The sequence below is a fragment of the Ovis aries genome, chromosome X (genome assembly GCF_016772045.2).
Source record: "Ovis aries strain OAR_USU_Benz2616 breed Rambouillet chromosome X, ARS-UI_Ramb_v3.0, whole genome shotgun sequence".
In the NCBI taxonomy this organism is placed as follows: domain Eukaryota; kingdom Metazoa; phylum Chordata; class Mammalia; order Artiodactyla; family Bovidae; genus Ovis; species Ovis aries.
Window position 1 is genome coordinate 141806465 of NC_056080.1, and position 23906 is coordinate 141830370.

The 23906-nt window shown below is 37.6% G+C and overlaps 1 protein-coding gene across 1 annotated transcript in view; it reads right to left on the minus strand.

Moving 5' to 3' along the window:
- PCDH11X (protocadherin 11 X-linked) overlaps positions 1-23906 on the minus strand; it is a 925502-nt gene that overhangs the window by 270513 nt on the left and 631083 nt on the right. The gene's annotated exons all lie outside the window — the stretch shown is intronic.

Consider the following 23906-nt stretch of genomic DNA (forward strand, 5'->3'; position numbering starts at 1 on the left):
GTAGCACTGATTTTGTTTGCAGCATTGCTATATGTAGTAGTTACACTCCAAAGATACCCCTGACAATAAACCTCACCTTTTAGCATTCAAATCCTTATGGAGTCCTCTACCACAATGCATATGGATAAGTCCTGTGTAACCAAACTTTGTAGCTTCTGCCTTGCTCTCTCAGAATACTCATTCAGGAAAATCAGCTGAATTGAAAGAAGTCTGACTAATGGGAGACTGCCATACCATGAGGAAGTTCAAGCTGCCCATGTGGAAAGAAAGGTAGCAAATACAATACCCAGAGAGACAAAGCTGCTCCAGCCACTCAAGTTCAGGTGCCAAATATATATATGAAGAATCCATTCTGGACTTTTAGTTTATGGCTTCATTTGATCCATCCAACCCAGCCATCTCCAGATATTTGAGCCACATGTTTGAGATACCAGTCATTGTGAAGCAGAGATAGCAATCTCTGCTGTGTACCACCTAAATTCCTGACCTAAAAAATGTCAACTGCAACTGGTTTTTGTTTTATACTCCAAAGATCATGGACAATTTGTTATGTAAAAATAGATTAACCAAAACATTTAATTACTAGTAGCATGAAAGATGCAATTTAGAGATAATTATTTAAGAAATTTATGCATCTCAAAGGGTACATGCAATCAGGTACTAGGAATTCCCATAAAATAATGCATATACTTTCACAAGTTCAGGCTTGATGGTCAACCATTTCTTCAGATGCTGATATTGCTATAGACTATAGGCTTATGCCCTCTCAAAAGTCATATGTTAAAAACTAATTCCCAGCATAATGGCATCTGGAGGTGGGATCTTTGCAAAGTGATTAGGTTACGAGGATGAAGCCCTCATTAATGGGATTAGTGTACTTATAACACCAGCCCTAGATACCTCCCTCTCCCCTTCTTCCATGTGATAATACAGTGAGGTAATTTTGTCAGTCCAGCAAAGCTGCATTTGACTATTCTCTAAGAAGCCATAAGCTCATTTAGTTATAGATTAAACTTCATTTAATTCCAAAAATTATTTATAGTTGTTAACATATTTCAGTTACTTCAAGTAAAATATATATATTTATGCTCATAAACATTTTTTTAAAGGCAAGACCTAGAAAAACAGGATTTTAAAAAGCTTCCAAATTTATATCGTAGACATTTATCTACAATTAGTTATTGTATATAATTGAATGTCAAAAAATAATACTTCAGTTCAGTTCAGTTGATCAGTCATGTCTGACTCTTTGCAAGCCCATGAATCGCAGCACGCCAGGCCTCCCTGTCCATCATCAACTCCCGGAGTTCACTCAGATTCACATCCATCGAGTCAGTGATGCCATCCAGCCATCTCATCTTCTGTTGTCCCCTTCTCCTCTTGCCCCCAATCTCTCCCAGCATCAAAGTCTTTTCCAATGAGTCAACTCTTTGCATGAGGTGGCCAAAGTACTGGAGTTTCAGCTTTAGCATCATTCCTTCCAAAGAAATCCCAGAGCAGATCTCCTTCAGAATGGACTGGTTGGATCTCGTTACAGTCCAAGGGACTCTCAAGAGTCTTTTCCAACACCATGGTTCAAAAGCATCAATTCTTCGGCCTTCAGCCTTCTTCGCAGTCTAACTCTCACATCCATACATGACCACAGGAAAAACCATAGCCTTGACTAGACGGACCTTAGTCGGCAAAGTAATGTCTCTGCTTTGGAATATGCTATCTAGGTTGGTCATAACTTTTCTTTCAAGGAGTAAGCGTCTTTTAATTTCATGGCCGCAGTCACCATCTGCAGTGATTCTGGAGCCCAAAAAAATAAAGTCTGACACTGTTTCCACTGTTTCTCCATCTATTTCCCATGAAGTGATGGGCCCGGATGCCATGATCTTCATTTTCTGAATGTTGAGCTTTAAGCCAACTTTTTCACTCTCCTCTTTCACTTTCATCAAGAGGCTTTTTAGCTCCTCTTCACTTTCTGCCAAAAGGGTGGTGTCATCTGCATATCTGAGGTTATTGATATTTCTCCCGGCAATCTTGATTCCAGCTTGTGCTTCCTCTAGCCCATCATTTCTCGTGATGCACTCTGCATATAAGTTAAATAAGCCGGGTGACGATATAGAGCCTTGAAATACTTCTTTTCCTATTTGGAACCAATCTGTTGTTCCATGTCCAGTTCTAACTGTTGCTTCCTGCCCTGCATACAGATTTCTCAAGAGACAGGTCAGGTGGTCTGGTATTCCCATCTCTCTCAGAATTTTCCACAGTTTGTTGTGACCCACACAGTCAAAGGCTTTGGCATAGTCAATAATAATTAAGACATAAATTAAAAAGTCACTGTATATAAAATAAACCAGTTTAGCATGAGACGAATTTACAGCTAGCAGTGCTAGTGACAAAGAGCCCACCTCCCAATGCAGGAGATGAAAGAGACGTGGGTTCGATCTCTGGGTCAGGGACATCCCCTGGAAAAAGGTATGGCAACCCATTCCAGTGTTCTTGCCTGGAGAATCCAATGGACTGAGGAGCTTGGTGGTGATTATAGTCCATAGGGTCTCAAAGAATCAGACACAACTGAATCAGTTAACATGAATACATCACCATAATTCATAACTGTTAAGAGATATTTCAATTTTCTATTAAGACTGAGCCATATATTTCAAGTATGTCTTATATTTCAAGTTTTTCAAAGCATTAGACCTATATAATAGGATCTATAAGGAAAATAATTACTGCTGACAAAAGTAAATGAATCAATGGAGTATTACTCAGCCATTAAAAAGAATACATTTGAATCAGTTCTAATGAGGTAGATGAAACTGGAGCCGATTATACAGAGTGAAGTAAGCCAGAAAGAAAAACACCAATACAGTATACTAATGCATATATATGGAATTTAGAAATATGGTAACGATAACTCTGTATGAGAGACAGCAAAAGAGACACAGATGTATAAAACAGTTTTTTGGACTCTGTGGGAGAGGGAGAGGGTTGGATAATTTGAGAGAATGACTGTGAAACATGTATAATATCATATAAGAAACGAATCACCAGTCTAGGTTCGATGCAGGGTGCAGGATGCTTGGGGCTGGTGCACTGGGATGACCCGGAGGGATGGTGTGGGGTGAGGGGAGGTGGGAGGGGGTTTCGGGATTGGGAACATGCATACACCCGTGGCAGATTCATGTTGATGTGTGGCAAAACCAGTACAATATTGTAAAGTAAAATAATAATAATAATAAATTTTAAAACAAAACAAAAAAAGTAAATGAATCTAGAGTTTTAACACGTGCTAGTTAAGCATGGAGTCATATTGTTTAGTCACTAAGTCTTGTTCAACTCTTGTGAAACCAGTACTGTAGCCCACCAGATTTCTCTGTCCATGGAATTTACCAAGCAAGAATGGGTTGCCATTTCCTTCTCCAGGAGATCTTCCTGACCCAGGGAATGAACTCAAGTCTCCTTCATTGGTAGGTGGATTATTTGCCACTGAACCACCAGGGAAGCCCATGGAGTCATATACCCTAACATAATTAAAAATGTGTCAGCTACAAATTGGCACTTCCCTGTCAAATACAAATTGGCCCTTACCAAGAGCATTTGTCAGAAAATGAACAACCACCACAAGGGCATTTGCCATCTGCCTCTGTGGAGATTGAACCTGTGCTGCTTCAGCTGTGGACCTTCAATGTCCCATGGGTGTAGAGTGAGGCACTCTGTGCTCCAGGGAATCTGGTGGAACAGGTCTTTAGGTAGTTAGATATTTTCAGGAATTGATTTTATGATTGGAATTCTTGTTGTTGTTGAGTCGTTCAGTCATGGCTGACTCTTTACAACCCCATGGACTGTAGCATGCCAGGGTTCCCTGTCCTTCAACATGTCCTGAAGCTTTCTCAAACTCATATCCATTGAGTTGGTGATGCCATCCAACCATCTCTTCCTCTGTCATCCCTGTCTCCTCTGCCTTCAATCTTTGCCAGTATCAGGGTCTTTTCTAATGAGTTAGCTCTTCTCATCAGATGGCCAAAGTATTGGAGCTTCATCTCAGCATCAATCCTTTCAATGAATATTCACGACTGATTTCCTTTAGAATTGGCTGATTTGATCTCTTTGCAGTCCAAGGGACTCTCAAGAGTCTCCTCCAACACCACAGTGCAAAAACATCAATTCTTCACTGCTCAGCCTTCTTAACGGTCCAACTCTCACATCCATACATGACTACTGGAGAAACCATAGTTTTGATTAGATGGACCTTTGTCCATAATATAATATGTCTGCTTTTTATTATGCTGTCTAGGTTTGTCATAGCTTTCCTTTCAAGGAGCAAGTATCTTCTAACTTCATGGCTGCAGTCACCATCTGCAGTTATTTTGGAGCCCAAGAAAATAAAGCCTGTCACTGTTTCTATTGTTTCCACATCTATTTGCCATGAAGTAATGGGACCAAATGCCACGGTCTTCATTTGTTAAATGTTGAGATTTAAGCCAGCTTTTTCATTCTCCTCTTTCACCTTCATCAAGAGGATCTTTAGTTCCTCTTCACTTTCTACCATAAAGATGGTGCCATCTGCATATCTGAGGTTATTGATATTTCTCCCAGCAATCTTGATTCCAGCTTGTGCTTTGTCAAGCCCACCAGTTCTTATGATATACTCGGCATACAAGTTAAATAAGCAGAGTCACAATATACAACTTTGACGTAGCTTTGAACCAGTAGGTTGTTCCATGTCTGGTTCTAAGTGTTGCTTCTTGACCTGCATACAGGTTTCACAGTAGGCAGGTAAGGTGGTCTGGTTTCCCCATCACTGTAAGAATTTTCCACAGTTTGTTGTGATCCACATTGCGAGGTCAAGAAGCAACATATGCAGATCAAGAAGCAACAGTTAGAACTGGACATGGAATAACAGATTGATTCCAAATCGGGAAAGGACTGCATCAATGCTGCATATTGTCACCCTGCTTGTTTAACTTATATGCAGAGGACATTATGTGAAATGCCAGGCTGGATGAAGCACTATCTGGAATCAAGATTGCTGGGAGAAATATCAACAACCTCAGATATGCAGATGATACCACTCTTATGGCAGAAAGTGAAGAGGAACTAAAGAGCCTCTTGATGAATGTGAAGGAGGAGAATGAAAAAGCTGGCTTTAATCTCAACATTCAACAAATAAAATTCATGGCATCTGGTCCCATCATTTCATGGCAAATAGATACGGAAACAATGGAAACAGTGACAGACTATTTTGGGGGGCTCCAAAATCACTGCAGATGGTGACTGCAGCCATGAAATTAAAAGATGCTCGCTCCTTGGAAGAAAAGCTATGACAAACCTAGACAGCATATTAAAAAGCAGAGACATTACTTTGCCAACAAAGGTCCATCTAGTCAAAGCTATGGTTTTTCCACTAGTCATGTATGGATGTGAGGGTTAGACTATAAAAAAAAAACTGAGCACTGAAGAATTGATGCTTTTTGCACCTTGGTATTGGAGAAGACTCTTGAGAGTTCCTTGGCCTGCAAGGAGATCCAATCAGTCAATCCTAAAGGAAATCAGTCCTGATATTAATTGGAAGGTCTGATGCTGAAGCTGAAACTCCAATATTTTGGCAACTTGATGTGAATAACTGACTCACTAGAAAAAAACCCTGATGCTGGGAAAGATTGAAGGCAGGAGGAGAAGGGGACGACAGAGGATAAGATTATTGGATGGCATCACTGACTCAATGGACATGAGGTTGAGTATGCTCCAGGAGTTGGTGATGGACAGGGAAGCCTGGGGTGCTGCAGTCCATGGGGTCTCAAAGAGTCAGACATGACTGAGTGACAGAACTCCAACTCCAACATAGTAAAAAGATTTAGAGTAGTCAATGAAGCAGAAGTAGTTTTTGTGTGTTTTTTTTTTTTTTCCCCAATCCTTGTATCTCTTCAGATCTAAAAATATCAGTAAATCCCTTCATGATGACATCAGCTCCTGGTGACTGCAGAAAAGCTTTTGTAAAGTAAGTGCTTGATTTCACTGAACCTCCCCTTCACCAAAATATTATATATTGACCTTCTCCCACCCCCTCTTTGGAGCAGTCTCTCAGAGCTGCAAGGTGCTGTCTCCTGGGCTTCAGTACTCATTTGACCCAAATAAAACTTAATTCATAGTTCTCAGATTATGCGTCATCTTTTAGTCAAAATTGCCAGTGAATGGAAGATAAATTGCTATCAAATGATAAAAGTAGAGTCTATATATTACCTCCTGATGTAAGAGAAATATAATTTTGTTTTCTCTTATCTACACACACACACACACACACACACAAACACTTTAAGTCAAAAAGATACCTCATCCTATGACACCTATAACTAGTAAAAACTAAAATCCCTCACAAAGGAATGCTCTAGAGTGAATCTGTAATTACCCGTGTCACATATTGATCTCTAATGCTCTTTATGCTCATAAATTGAATCCCTCTAAGGCTACAGTCCATAGGGTAGCAACAAGTCAGACACAACTGAACATCTGAGGACTGGAAAGGTAAATATAGGGGACTAAATGGGTTGGTATGGACTCCCTTTAGTGGATGCAACGGTTTTTTGCCCCTTCTTGAATGCTTATGAAATGCAAACAGTAGCATCCTGAAATGCAGTTTTATATGTGACATTATTACACATACACCTTTGATATTTCAAAGAATTATGTAAATAAACTCCCTTGTCTATATTAATTTTAACAAATATTGGAATGCCTCAAGTGGAGACCAAGGTATGTTGTTTTGGTCATTAATGGTGCCATGTTATTTTAAAAATAGTATGCAGTTCAAAAGCATATTAAGGATTTGATTTTTTTCTCTCAGTTCACAAAGTTTACAGTCTAAAACATTTTTTTTTACTTATTTCTATAATCTGTAGAAAGCATTCAAATAGCTTTGATTAAATGTGTTAGTCTATTTCTTTATTTAGTGAATTCACAAGAGGCTTTTTATTGGCACATGTGTGATTAAGTTGTCCATCTTTGTATTAAATTTTCATGAAATATTTCCTTAAATGAAATTGTTAGAATTTAACTTTTAAGGAATTGTTTTCAAAAAGCTTCTGAAAATTTAGCTTTTAATGGGAAAAGAACAGTTACCTACTTTTTTTCTAGGGTTACTTTAATGATTTCTACTTAAGCTTGCATTTTGCAATTTGTGACACTTCTAGATAGAACTGAACATAAAATAATTATATAAATTTAGGACTTCCTTGTAGCTCAAATGGTAAAGAATCTACCTCTGATGCAGCAGGCCAAGGTTCGATCCCTGGGTCAGGAAGATCCTCTGGGAAGGGAATGGCAATCCACTCCAATATTCTTGCTTGGAGAATTCCATGGACAGAGAAGCCTGGTGGGCTACAGTTCATGGGGTCGCAAAGAGTCGGACACGACTGAGCGACTAACACACACGAACAGCAATTTATGAACCCTTTATAGTAAATTGTGGGAACTGGATTTAGCTCATTTGCCCTTTACTTTTTAATGGATGTATCCTTAATCTCTGACGGCACTTTTCTACTTAGATTTGTAATATAGATGTGTTTAAAATACAGAAGCATTTTTTCTTATTCAACGTATTTAGAAATATTAACTATTTCATGAAAATCATCCCTTAGGTCTGTCAAAGAAAAGAATAAATAATTCCCCTTTTTCAAGTGTTGACAATGATTGCTATGCAATATAAAAGAGCTATTACATTAATGACCATGTCATAATTTGTCTCTCTGCCACCCTTCTAGGAAGCTGTGGCATTCAAATTAAAACAATCTATTGACTGCAATCATGAATTTATGGGATGGAAATAAATCTTGCATTATTCATGAATAAATGTCTGTAATGAAAGGCTAATTATTTTTCTGCCAGTAAGAGAAAAATCCAGAGTGACTCTCCATCTAATTTATAATCTACATGCCTTGATTTTAGCTCTAATCAATCAAAATTCCAGAATGTATGAAATAATACTGGTGTCACCTAGGTGAATCATTTACAGGCAAACTATCAAATTCCCAACATTCTTGTGCCCATTATACTTCACGAAGGCATAATTCCATATCAAACATCAGGTGAACATTGTTACAACTCCATAACATGATGTAAATGGCATTTTAGGAAAGTTAATCTGGCAACAGAGAGACTGCATACAGATAGGCCACCTTGTAACTCTATCGTGTTCTAGAGGGCTCATTAGAATTACCTGTCAAAGTTTTCAAACTAATCATGCAACCTTGCATTCCCCCTGACTCCAATTGTAATATACCATGACCCACTCTACCTTAGATTTACTGCCATCACCAGAACTCTGATTAGAAAGGGTAATCATAGATAAGGTTATTATTTTTTAATGATTACCATATGTAGGGGTGCTTTTGATTCACTTATAAAACATTCCTGATATCAAACTATTTAACATATTTTAAGCTTGTGAGTTCCCATATTCTATAATATTCAACAGCTTAATTCTGGATATCAGAGGTTGTCTGCATTTTCCCATGGGTCCTGTCTCTTTGCAAAAGAATTTATAATTATTCAATACATTATAGATTTAAATGTGAAAATGTTTTAGTTAGAAATTCAACTTGGAATTTTCATTAACATTACATGGTCAGCACACATATCCCACTTGTAGCTCATAATTCTCAGTGTGAAAACCCCCAGAAGACGTAATTTATAGTAGACCCTTACTATTTGACCCTATAATTGTAGTCATAAACCTCCTACTTTTCCAACTCAAGTTGTCTTGCAGGATAGATCAGTTCATCTGATTGTATTTACACTGTTCCATTTCAAAAAATTTGAAATATCTGTCTCACTTCTCATTTTCTTTTTCATATTGTTTTCCTGAAATTATTACAAGACTTTTTTTTAATACCATAACTTATTACTAGCATATAAAGAAAGTTCATGATCTTCTCCAGAATCAGATCTTCTCTTAGCTCCATTTTGTCATGAATTTTTTATGACATTTTCTTTTTTTAATTTATTTTACTTATTTAATTTTTTGGCGAATTGGTCAGACATTTATTTGATAGTTAGAAGAAATCATGAGGGCATCTGTCCTTGAGTCATGATTCATTTCAGCTCAATCAAAATGGAAATAATCCATTTGTAGATAGGCACCATGAAAAACTGTTAAATTGGCAATTGGCAGAGTTTTGTGAGTTTAAATTTACAAATGTTTCATAAACTACAATTGTGTGACTAACAATGAAAATATCAGTGGAACACAACTGAAACCTAACATGCTTTGAAACTGTCATGTGTATAAAAATTAAGACCAGATATTAAAGTTGAAATCTGATCACTGCAATGGTGTGCAATATCTCTAATTTATTTTTGGTGCTAACCTCATGTAGATTTAGCAACTTACACTTAAATATATAAATCATTATAGGACATTCATTATCCAAAACCTGGTCTCTGGTAACCTCAAACTATTCAAAAACCAGTCATGCCAGGAAGTAAGAAAGGAAACAAAAAGCATGTGCTAAAACATTTATCACTAAGTTACTGCTCAGAATCATATTTACTTTACTCTGTTTTCATATTTAACTTTAACATCTTTGATTATTTGATTCCTCAGCTCAGAATGTAATAGAATTCTTGGTAGTTGCCAGAAATAAAAATTTTGACAAAAGGAGAAATTCCCAACAATTACTATATCTGTCTTCTGTACATATACAGAATAAGTGTGATTCATGTACATGACAAACCTTCCAGTGTTCTAAATATAGCTAAGCATCATGTACTAACATTCCTATCCCAAGCTAAATTCTCCAACTTAGTTTGATATCTATGCTGCTGCTAAGTCACTTCAGTCGTGTCCAACTCTGTGCGACCCCATAGATGGCAGCCCACCAGGCTCCCCCACCCCTGGGATTCTCCAGGCAAGAACACTGGGGTGGGTTGCCTTTTCCTTCTCCAATGCATGAAAGTGAAAAGGCAAAGTGAAGTCGCTCAGTCGTGTCCGACTCTTAGCAACCCCATGGACTGCAGCCTACCAGGCTCCTCCGTCCATGGGATTTTCCAGGCAAGAGTACTGGAGTGGGGTGCCATTTCCTTCTCCATTGATATCTATAGAGAAGCAGAATTTATCTTCTTGGCAAACTAATTATTTTCAGCTGATCATTTTCTAAGAAACAGCAGACATGGGAAAAACTCTGAAAACCAAGTAGCAGTTACCCTTTTATATGAAATATTTACATTTGTAGGGAAAACATCCATTTGTAAGGGTATCTCCCTCCTGCACATGGAAAAGAAAGATAACTAAATCTTTAGAAACTCTTACTAATGCAGGGTTCAAAGACTGAATGAAATGGGAACACAAGACCACCTTACTTCCCTCCAAGAAACCTGTATGCAGGTCAAGAAGCAAGAGCTGGAGAATCAGACACAGAACAACGGACTGGTTCAAAATTGGAAAAGGGAAAAAAATTGGGAAGGGAGTATATCAGGTTGTATATTGTCACCTTGCTTATTTAACTTACATGCAGAGAGTATCATTTGAAATGCCAGGCTGGATGAAGCACAAGCTGGAATCAAGATTGCCAGGAGAAATATCAATAACCTCAGATAAGCAGATGATACAACTTTAATGGCAGAAAGCAAAGAGGAACTAAAAGAGCCTCTTGATGAGAGTAAAAGAGAAGAGTGAAAAAGCTGGCTTACACCTCAGCATTAAAAATCAAAGGTCATGGCATCTGGTTTCATCACTTCATGAAAAATAGATGAGGAAAAAGTAGAAACAGTGACAGATTTAATTTTCTTGGGCTCCAAAATCAATGTGGATGGTGACTTAGCTGTGAAATTAAAAGACACTCACTCATTGGAAGAAAAACTCTGACAAATCTAGACAGCATATTAAAAATCAGAGACATCACTTTACTGACAAAGGTCCATATAGACAAAGCTATATTTAGAAACTTTCTTTTTTAAATCTCTTTTTGCAAATTTTGTGATGCCATGATTTTATGAAGAAATCACATCTAACTTTTTTCCCAATGATTTAATACTAACAGCAACAAAAACTATTATAATTACAAGATGGTTATTGATAATTTATTTTGATAGCCCTTTGGAAAATAGTGCTGCTGCTGCTGCTGCTGCTGCTAAGTCACTTCAGTCGTGTCCGACTCTGTGCGACCCCATAGATGGCAGCTCACAAGGCTCCCCTGTCCCTGGGATTCTCCAGGCAAGAATGCTAGAGTGGGTTGCCATTTACTTCTCCAACATGAAAGTGAAAAGTGAAAGTGAAGTCTCTCAGTCGTGTACAACTCTTAGAGACCCCGTGAACTGCAGCCTACCAGTTTCCTCCATCCATGGGATTTTCCAGGCAAAAGTACTGGAGTGGTTTGCCATTAAATATGGATAAATAAGATCTGAATCACTGTGTATACATAGTGATATGAAGTATCATTGTAAACATCCCATTTAATTAAATTCCAAAAGCATTTGTTAAATGTCAACAATGTACTAGATGCTGTGCTAAGTACAAGGGACAGAAACATGAATAAAACATAGTTTCTAATCATCAAAGCTTTGTAGAAGTCCACACTTCACGGTGAAGTTGCTCAGATACAGTTATTATACATGAAAAAAACTCATGTCCAGATGATAAATCATTGAACTTTCTCTTATTCTCAAATAAACCTGCAAAATGCTAATTTTCCCAGAAAATTATTCTTCAAAAAGTTAAATGAATTATCAAATAGGAAAGATAATGTAACATGAATTTTGCACACCTAATAGACTTTTCTTAAAGTGGAAGAAAAAAGAATTTCTCACTTATACTCTAAAATATTAGTTAGTTCAGTTCAGTTCAGTTTAGTCTCTCAGCCATGTCCCACTCTTTGCGACCTCATGAATCGCAACACGCCAGACCTCCCTGTCCATCACCAAATCCCATAGTTCACTCAGACTCACGTCCATCGAGTCAGTGATGCCATCCAGCCATCTCAGCCTCTGTCACCCCCTTCTCCTCCTGCCCCCAATCCCTCCCAGCATCAGAGGCATTTCCAATGAGTGAACTCAAGGTGGCCAAAGTACTGGAGTTTCAGCTTTAACATCATTTCTTCCAAAGAAATTCCAGGGCTGATCTCCTTCAGAATGGACTGGTTGGATCTCCTTGCAGTCCAAGGGACTCTCAAGAGTCTTCTACAACACCACAGTTCAAAAGCATCAATTCTTCAGTGCTCAGCCTTCTTCACAGTCCAACACTCAGATCCATACATGACCACAGGAAAAACCATAGCCTTGACTAGACGGACCTTAGTCAGCAAAGTAATGTCTCTGCTTTGGAATATGCTAGGTTGAATATCTAGGTTGGTCATAACTTTTCTTCCAAGGAATAAGCGTCTTTTAATTTCATGGCTGCAGTCACCATGTGCAGTGATTTTGGAGCCCCTAAAAATAAAGTCTGAAACTGTTTCCACTGTTTCCCATCTATTTCCCATGAAGTGATGGGACCGGATGCCGTGATCTTCATTTTCTGAATGTTGAGCTTTAGGCCAACTTTTTCACTCTCCTCTTTCACTTTCATCAAGAGGCCTTTTAGTTCCTCTTCACTTTCTGCCATAAGGGTGATGTCATCTGCATATCTGAGGTTATTGATATTTCTCCCGGCAATCTTGATTCCAGCTTGTGCTTCTTCCAGCCCAGTGTTTCTCATGATGTACTCTGCATAGAAGTTAAATAAGCAGAGTGACAATATACACCCTTTATGTACTTCTTTTCCTATATAGAACCAGTCTGTTGTTCCATGTCCAGTTCTAACTGTTGCTTCCTGACCTGCATATAGGTTTCTCAAGAAGCAGGTCAGGTGGTCTTTGATTTCATCTCTTTCAGAAGTTTCCACAGTTTATTATGATCCACACAGTCAAAGGCTTTGGCATAGTCAATAAAGCAGAAATAGATGTTTTTATGGAGCTTTCTTGCTTTTTCCATGATCCAGCTGATGTTGGCAGTTTGATCTCCGGTTCCTCTGTCTTTCCTAAAACCAGCTTGAACATCAGGGAGTTCACGGGTCATGTATTGCTGAAGCCTGGCTTGGAGAATTTTGAGCATTACTTTCCCAACATGTGAGATAAGTGCAATTGTCCGGTAGTTTGAGCATTCTTTTGCATTGCCTTTCTTTGGGATTGGAATGAAAACTGACCTTTTCCAGTCCTATGGCCACTGCTGAGTTTTCCACATTTGCTGGCATATTGAGTGCAGCACTTTCACAGCATCCTCTTTCAGGATTTGAAATAGCTCAACTGGAATTCCATCACCTCCATTAACTTTGTTCATAGTGATGCTTTCTAAGGCCCACTTGACTTCACATTCCAGGATGTCTGGCTCTAGGTGAGTGATCACACCATCGTGATTATCTTGGTCATGAAGATCTTTTTTGTACAGTTCTTCCATGTATTCTTGCCACCTCTTCTTAATATCTTCTGCTTCTGTTAGGTCCATACCATTTCTTTCCTTTATTGAGCCAATCTTTGCATGAAATGTGGTATTAGTATTAGTTAATGTCTTTCTAATTGTTAAAATGTTAGAATTAAATATCTAGACATAGTGAATGCTCTCTGGGAGAAAAGGGATAAACAATCTTTGGACAAAAGAGAAAGATTAAGATAAATATCCTGTGCTATGGAAATCTGATGCAGTAAATCTCAGGGTTTGTTTGGAGTAGGGAAAATGGATAATATGACTTAGAAATAAATTGATTGGTAATAATATTCAGAAATCTAGAATTTGGTACATGTATTTTTTAATATAAATTTATTTATTTTAATTGGAGGTTAATTACTTTACAATATTGTATTGGTTAACAATTGAATTTATTTTATTTTTAAAATTTATACAATAAAAAGAGTGAAGAAAATGTACAGTCTGTTGAGGAAGAAATTGTTAGGCAGTCAGTGTAGGACTCTGAGACCTCAGTATTGTTTTCAATAAAGATCTAGCCCCATCAACCTAAAACTATACCCTTTATCCCGAATTCCTGGAATGTGTCCTTTGTCTGATAAACTATCAGTGTTCAAATCCAGGAAAGGGCAGCAATTAGCTTCTTTTTCATACGCCTGAGGGAAATACAATTGGTGAACATTAATCTTTAGCCCACACATTTGGTCTATTTAAAAATGACCAGAGTATGTGAAAAATTGTGGGGACTTAATCCGAGGATCAAGAGAAGCCATAAAATATTAAGTTAAACACTGTAACCTTTAGACTGGTTAAAAATAATTAAGGACAGGATCCAACCAAAAATTTACAGATCAATACTGGTAAGGATATAAACTGCTGTAAGTCCCGCCGTTTGGGGAACTCTCTACCCCCTCTCGGAGAAGGCAATGGCACCCCACTGCACTACTCTTGCTTGGAAAATCCCATGGACTGAGGAGCCTGGTAGGCTGCAGTCCATGGCGTCTCTAAGAGTTGGACACGACTGAGCAACTTCACTTTCACTTTTCACTTTCATGCATTGGAGAAGCAAATGGCAACCCACTCCAGTGTTATTCCTTGGAGAATCCCAGGGGTGGGGGAACCTGGTGGGCTGCCATCTCTGGGGTCACACAGAGTCAGACATGACTGAAGCAACTTAGCAGCAGCAGCAGCAGCAGCTACCCTCTCTCAGCGTCTATGCTGAGAGCTTTGTATTTTTCTTTCCTCTAAAATAAATCCCATTTGCTTACTACCGTAAGTATTTGCATGTTCGTGAAATCCATTCTTCGGATCTCCAAACAAGAACTCATATTCTCATTTCCTGTGATACATTTCCAAATAAAAATATGCAAATATAAAATTGAGGCTTTGAAAATCCAATCGATGCAATAAATTTTCACATATTGAGGTATGGGGAACATATTCTGGCTTATTCATAACTTGAATTTTATGCTAACTAAAACTGCCTTCTTGTGGCCTATTGTGAGTACATGACACATCTGCTTTAATCTTTAAAGAAAAGAATGCATTTAAAAATCATTATATGAATAAATTCAAACTGAGTCCCCCTCGCTATAGTAGAATGAAGTTTGTGTGATTTATATCAATATTTCCCTATACTTGGTCTAGGAATAGTGGCGGTAGTAGTGCTGGTGGTGAGTGACAAGATCATATAAATATCCCGAATCAATCTAAAGTGTCATGGTCTAGAAATGTGCCTTTTTACTTGAACCCTTCATGACTCTTTTGTTCACTAAATTTTGAGTGTCACTGGCTATGGATAAATTATTAAAAGATATTATTTTCAGCCAGTTGAAAAGAATATAAAGGAGAAAATGTCCCACATTTATATGTGATTACAGTTTTTAAATTTATATCATAACTAAATATTCATTAACTAGATGAATCAAAACAGTTATTGAATACTTAAACTTTATTTTGGTCACATTGAAAACGTATAATATAAATATATCAAGAAACATAAGTCCATACAAGCTAGAAGAATCAGAAGTCCATACAGTTGTATCTAATTCCCCCAATAATCTAGTCTCTTAAGATTAATTCAAATATCTCCTAGTGTATCTCACTTCTAAAGTAGTTGTGCCCTCTGAAACTTATGACTTCTTGACATAAACACAAGATGTGCATTAGGGTAAAATGAAGAACAAATCTAGATGTAATGTGCTTCTATTATATTAACAATAAGTGTAAATCATGATACCAGTAAGGTTCTACACCATTTCAAGAGTAGTTTCTTTTTTTAAAATATATATTTATTTTAATTGGAGGCTAATTGCTTTACAACATTGTATTGGTTTTGCCATACATCAACATGAATCCTCCACCGGTGTGCACGTCTTCCCCATCCTGAACCCCCCTCCCACCTCCCTCCCCATACCATCCCTCTGGGTCATCCCAGTGCACCAGGCCCTAGCATCCTTCTTTAAAACCCTTTCTATACTTATAGACTGTATATTGATTATTTATATTGAAAGTTTAACAGGATAGATAAATATTACCTTGGTAAAGCTGATAGCAGGTAGAATTTATTTTTATAAATAAATGCAAGCAGCAACTGCTTCACCAAAAGGAAAAAAAGTTTTATTTCAACGCACATACACACACACATATGCACACATCATTAGGATTTGTATGTTTTATATAGATTTTTTTAGATTATCTTGCATCATAATAGAAACTAATGAACATCCATTATCAAGTAACTGTTTGATTAATACTATGAAACATGGTTTCTTTTAAAAGATTATCATGTTGAGAATTAAATTGAGATTCATGTTAATGAATGGCAGAAATCAGCACAATGTTGTGAAGCAAGTATCTTGATATAATTTTTTTTTTTAATTCCCTTAACTATCCTAAACAGATGTTCATAACATTCCTAAGATTTCAGAACACCAAAACAAAATCCAATAAACATTTGGGGTCCATACTTTTTCTTAAAGATTCTTAATTATCCATGGCCTTAATTATTAGTAATAATTGAATTTTACTCAGCCATTAAAAAAAATACATTTGAATCAGTTCTAATGAGGTGGATGAAACTGGAGCCTATTATACAGAGTGAAGTAAGCCAGAAAGAAAAACACCAATACAGTATACTAACACATATATATGGAATTTAGAAAGATGATAATGATAACCCTGTATGTGAGAGAGCAAAAGAGACACAGATGTATAGAACAGTCTTTTGAACTCTGTAGGAGAGGGAGCGGGTGGGATGATTTGGGAGAATGACATTGAAACATGTAGAATATCATACAAGAAACGAATCGCCAGTTCAGGTTCGATGCAGGATACCGGATGCTTGGGGCTGGTGCATTGGGATGACCCAGAGGGATGGTACAGGGAGGGAGGTGTGAGTGGGTTTCAGGATGGGGAACACGTGTACACCCGTGGTGGATTCATGTTGACCCCTCGTCCAAGGTAAGGAGCAGCGGATGTGCCTTGCTGGACCAGCTGTGAAGAGATACCCCATGCCCAAGGTAAGAGAAACCCAAGTAAGATGATAGGTGTTGCAAGAGGGCATCAGAGGGCAGATACACTGAAAGCATACTCACAGAAAACTAGTCAATCTAATCACACTAGGACCACAGCCTTGTCTAACTCAATGAAACCAAGCCATGCCTGCAGGGCAACCAAAGACGAGTGGGTCATGGTGGAGAGGTCTGACAGAATGTGGTCCACTGGAGAAGGGAATGGCAGACCACTTCACTATTCTTGCCTTGAGAACCCCATGAACAGTATGAAAAGGCAAAATGATAGGATACTGAAAGAGGAACTCCCCAGGTCAGTAGGTGCCCAATATGCTACTGGAGATAAGTGGAGAAATAACCCCAGAAAGAATGAAGGGATGGAGCCAAAACAAAAACAATACCCACTTGTGGATGTGACTGGTGATAGAAGCAAGATCAGATGCTGTAAAAAGCAATATTTCATAGGAACCTGGAATGTCAAGTCCATGAATCAAGGCAAATTGGAAGTGGTCAAACAAGAGATGGCAAGGGTGAACGTCGATATTCTAGGAATCAGGGAACTAACATGGACTGGAATGGGTGAATTTAACTCAGATAACCATTATATCTACTACTGCAGGGAGGAATCCCTCAGAAGAAATGGAGTAGCCATCATGGTCAAGAAAAGAGTCCGAACTGCAGTACTTGGATGCAATCTCAAAAACAAAAGAATGATCTCTGTTCATCTGCAAGGCAAACCATTCAATATCACAGTTATCCAACTCTATGCCCCAACCAGTAACGCTGAAGAAACTGAAGTTGAACGCTTTTATGAAGACCTACAAGACCTTTTAGAACTAACACCCAAAAAAGATGTCCTTTTCATTGTATGGGACTGGAATGCAAAAGTAGGAAGTCAAGAAACACCTGGAGTAACAGACAAATTTGGCCTTGTAATGTGGAATGAAGTAGGGCAAAGACTAATAGAGTTTTTCCAAAAAAATGCACTGGTCATAGCAAACACCCTCTTCCAACAACACAAGACAAGACTCTACACATGGACATTACCAGATGGTCAACACTGAAATCATATTGATTATATTATTTGCAGCCAAAGATGGAGAAGCTCTATACAGTCAACAAAAACAAGACTAGGAGCTGACTTTGGCTCAGATCATGAACTCCTTATTATGAAATTCAGACTCAAATTGAAGAAAGTGGGGAAAACCACTACACCATTCAGGTATGACCTCAATCAAATCCCTTATGATTATACAGTGGAAGTGAGAAATAGATTTAAGGGCCCAGATCTGATAGATAGAGTGCCTGATGAACTATGAATAAGGTTCGTGACATTGTACAAGAGACAGGGATCAAGAACATCTCCATGGAAAAGAAATGCAAAAAAGCAAAATGGCTGTCTGGGGAGGCGTTACAAATAGCTGTGAAAAGAAGAGAGGTGAAAAGCAAAGGAGAAAATGAAAGATATAAGCATCTGAAAGCAAAGTTCCAAAGAATAGCAAGGAGAGATAAGAAAGCCTACTTCAGCTATCAATGCAAAGAAATAGAGGAAAACAACAGAATGGAAAGACTAGCGATCTCTTCAAGAAAATTAGAGATACCAAGGGAAAATTTCATGCAAAAATGGGCTCGATAAAGGACAGAAATGGTCTGACCTAACAGAAGCAGAAGATATTAAGAAGAGGTGGCAAGAATACACAGAAGTGTACAAAAAAGATCTTCACGACCCAGATAATCATGATGATGTGATCACTAATCTAGAGCCAGACATCTTGGAATGTGAAGTCAAGTGGGCCTTAGAAAGCATCACTACGAACAAACCTAGTGGAGGTGATGGAATTCCAGTTGAGCTGTTTCAAATCCTGAAAGATGATGCTGTGAAAGTGCTGCGCTCAATATGCCAGCAAATGTGGAAAACTCTGCACTGGCCACAGGACTGGAAAAGGTCAGTTTTCCTTCCAATCCCAAAGAAAGGCAATGCCAAAAAATGCTCATACTACCACACAATTGCACTCATCTCACATGCTAGTAAAGTAATGCTCAAAATTCTCCAAGCCAGGCTTCAGCAATACGTGAACTGTGAACTCCCAGATGGTCAAGCTGGTTTTAGAAAAGGCAGAGGAACCAGAGATCAAATTGCCAATATCCGCTGGATCATGGAAAAAGCAAGAGAGTTCCAGAAAAAATCTACTTCTGCTTTATAGACTATGCCAAAGCCTTTGACTGTGTGGATCACAATAAACTGTGGAAAATTCTGAAAGAAATGGGAATACCAGACCACCTGTCCTGCCTGTTGAGTAATCTGTATGCAGGTCAGGAAGCAACAGTTAGAACTGGACATGGAACAATAGACTGGTAACAAATAGGAAAAGGAGTACGTCAAGGCTGTATATTGCCACCCTGCTTATTTAACTTATATGCAGAGTACATCATGAGAAACACTGGACTGGAAGAAACACTGGACTGGAAGAAACACAAGCTGGAATCAAGATTGCTGGGAGAATTATCAATAACCTCAGATATGCAGATGACACCATCCTTATGGCAGAAAATGAAGAGGAACTAAAAGCCTCTTGATGAAAGTGAAAGACGACAGTGAAAAAGTTGGCCTAAAGCTCAACATTCAGAAAATGAAGATCATGGCATCCGGTCCCATCACTTCATGGGAAATAGATGGGGAAACAGTAGAAAAATGTCAGACTTTATTTCTTGGGGCTCCAAAATCACTGCGGATGGTGACTGCAGCCATGAAATTCAAAGATGCTTACTCCTTGGAAGAAAAATTATGATCAACCTAGATAGTATATTCCAAAGCAGAGACATTACTTTGCCGACTAAGGTCCGTCTAGTCAAGGCTATGGTTTTTCCTGTGGTCATGTATGGATGTGAGAGTTGGACTGTGAAGAAGGCTGAGCACCGAAGAATTGATGCTTTTCAGCTGTGGTGTTGGAGAAGACTCTTGAGAGTCCCTTGGACTACAAGGAGATCCAACCAGTCCATTCTGCAGGAAATCAACCCTGGCATTTCTTTGGAAGGAATGATGCTAAAGCTGAAGCTCCAGTACTTTGACCCCCTCATGCGAAGAGTTGACTCATTGGAAAAGACTCTGATGCTGGGAGGGATTGGGGGCAGGAGGAGAAGGGGACGACCGAGGATGAGATGGCTGGATGGCATCACTGACTCGATGGACATGAGTCTGAGTGAACTCCGGGAGATGGTGACAGACAGGTAGGCCTGGCGTGCTGTGATTAATGGGGTCACAAAACGTCGGACACGACTGACCACCTGAACTGAACTGAATGGCAAAACCAATACAATATTGTAAAGTATAATAATAATAATAATAATAAATGATAAATGGTTAAAAATAATTGAATTATGGTTAAGAAATAATTGAATTTTACCTAGCAAATACATACTTGAAAAAAGTTTCCTGCAAATGTGATAGTAAAACAAATTATAAAATGGTCATATAATCAACCTAATTCATATTTTCTCTTTAACCACAGTGTATCAGCTAAAATAATTTAACATTCTATTTTTAATACCATCTGCTTGTTCTCAATTACCACTGCTCTCTCATTCTCATAAGATACTGACTGAAAATAGGAAATCATCTGATATTAGAGAATTTTTTCTTTTTAAATTTGTGATGCGAGAGAAAAAGAGAGGGAATCGGGACCATAACGAGATATGTACTACAGTAATATGAAAGAGCTGAGTGAGAAAATATGTACAGAATATTTTAAATATAAATTGAGGTAAGTTTACAACTATCATATTTTAACTTAAAATTGCTTCCATGATTTAACTAAATGGAATAGAAATCTCCTGAGTTTCACTGCATTTACAAGCCATTTCTTATGCAGTATCATAAGAAAAATCAGGCTGTTCTCAGTACTATCCATGATTAAAACCAAAATTTTCCTCACATGGTTTGTCATTCTCCAGCTTTATTCAAACTGCGTCACTTTTATGCACAGCATTAATTAATACATCATAATTCAATTATAATTTAATAATATTTTTAATTATAAAAAATTTGAAATTAAAATTACATTTAAATTTTCAAAAAATTGTTAAAGATTTTTAATAAAAGTTTTGTAAAACCACCTTATCAATATTAAGTATTAAAATTAGTTAATTCCAGTATATTGTCATTAATGCACATATATAGCATTTTAAGGAAATACAGCTTCAATGATTACAATAAAGAATAATCTGGAAACACACTGGGATTTAAGTTTAAATGGAAAACAATGTATTAGGAAAGATTTGCATGCATTACATTATCAGAATTATGTTCTAAAATTAAAGGAATACACACTTATTAATATCTAATAATAATATTTCATCATCACATCCATAATAATTGCTAGTATATTTACATGTTCCTCTCCTCCAACTAGACTTTAAACTTCTTGATGGTAAGAATAGTTTATAATGTATAGATATCAGTGCAGGATGATTAGTGACTTTTAGAAATAAACGGATACGACTGCCTTCACATTGGAAAGGAAAACAGTCTAAGAAACACTACATTTTTATTACCTGCTTTTTATGACTACAATGCTTTGCCTGCATTTATATCAACTAACACTGATTATGTTGATAACATTCTATCATTCAGGGAGAGTATGTTTACTCCGCATGATGCTGGTAATTTTTGTGATGGACATGTGTGCTATCCATCACCAGGTGTTGAATTTCACCAATTTCACAGTACCACTCTGGCCCTCTTAGTGAATGTGTCGACTCAGTGGCAGTTTTAATGCCATATAATTTCACTTTACAAAAAGATATTTCAGAATAAATGATAGCCCAAACTGAATAGTACTCTGCACAGAGTTTAAGTGTAACTGAAAACTAATAGTAAGGTACCCAGATTGAGAAGTACCTGTCTGAAAGTGTGCCATAACTAATAGAAGCACCGAGCTACCCATGATGGCTTCTGAGTAGCTCTGTGGTGACCTAAACAAGAAGGACATTTTGAAAATGTAAAAATGTTAAAAAAAAAAAACAACGGATATATGTGTACTGATTATACTAATCTGTATAGCTGATTAACTTTGCTACATAGCAGAAACTAACACAACATTGTAAAGCAACTATTGAGTTAGTGTTAGTTACTCAGTCGTGTCTGACTCTTTGTGACCCCATGGACTGTAGACCACTAATCTTCTCTGTCCATGGGATTTTCCAGGCAAGAGTACTGGAGTGGGTTGTCATTCTCTTCTTCAGGAGATCTTCCTGATCCAGGGATTGAACCTAGATCTCCCACATTGCAGGCAGATTCTTTACTGTCTGAGCCATCAGGGAAGATGATGACAACTATAGCCCTATATATATATATATATATATATTTTAAAGAACAAACACACATAGTTGACCTGTTGTTCCCCAACTGTTTTACTTTATTTGAATTCTACCAGAAACAATGTCACCTAATCTAGCAATTGAAAAGTAAATAATAATTGGTCTGGATAAATGTTGTTAATGCAATAATCAATTGATACACTGTCTTAACTGGAAGTATCTTTCACTCTTTTATCTAACAACTGAAACACAATCCATTAAGAACATTGGAGCAATTCATGAAGAAGAAAACATCCAACTAAAACTAAAAACCAAAGGAAATCATGTAATATCTGAGCTAATAAATTATAGCAGTTTTGAGTTATTTTGTTTCTTCTACAAATAAGAAGTAATTACAGCTAAGTCCACTTTTATCACTTGCTTAGTTTACTAATAGTTACTAAATCAACTATGAAGGGGAGAGTCTATTGGTGAATTAAATTTTTTTCCCCATTTTATTGAGAAGAAATTGACACATATCACTATGTAAATTTAAGCTTGCAGTGTGATGGTTTGGTATTTATATATTGTGAAATGATTACCACAAGAACTTCAGCTAACATCCATCTTCTCTTATAGATACAATAAAAAGAAATTATAGAAGAAATGAAAACAAAATTCTCCTTGTGATGGAAACTTTCAGGATCTACTCTCTTAACTTTCCTATATATAATATAGCAGTATTAACTATGGTCATATTGTACAAATACATCCCTAATACTTATTTATCTTATAATTAGAAGTTAGTACCCTTTGACCCCTTTCTTCCAATCCCCCCTCGCCTTAAATCCTGACACTTGTAACCACAAATCTTATCTCCTTTTTGTGGGATTTTAAAATGATTTCTATTAGATTCTACATATAAGTGAGATCGTACAATATTTGTCTTTGAATTATTTCACTGTGCATAATGTCTTCAAGGGTCATCCATGTTGTCACAAATGGTAAGACTTCCTCATTTTTTTAATGGCTGAACAATATTCTATTGTGTACTACAACTTCTTTATCCATTCATCCATGGATGGGCAAGTAGGCTCTTTTCAGGTCTTGGCTATATAATGCTGCTGTGAACATGGAGGCGTAAATATCTTTTCCAGATATTATTTTCTCTTCCTTTGGATATATTCCCAGAATTGGAATTGCGGGATCATATGATAGTTCTTGGGTTTCCCTCATAGCTCAGTTGGTAAAGAATCCACTTGCAATGCAGGAGACCCCAGTTCGATTCCTGGGTCAGGAAGATCCACTGGAGAAGGGATAGGCTACCCACTCCAGTGTTTTTGGGCTTTCCTTGTGGTTCAGCTGGTAAAGAATCTGCCTGCAATGCAGGAGGCCTAGGTTTGATCCCTGGATTGGGAAGATCCCCTGGAGAATGGAAAGGCTACCCACTCTACTATTCTGGCCTGGAGAATACCATGGACTGTATAGTGCATGGGGTTGCAAAGAGTCAGACATGACTGAGAGACTTTCACTTTCATGGTAGTTCTACTTTTATTTTTTTGAGGATGCTCTATACAGTTCTCCATATTCTCTGTACTAATTTAAAAACCTCACCAACAGTGCACAAAGGTTCCCTTTTCTTCCTCCTCAACATTTTTCATCTCATGTGTTTTTGATGATAAC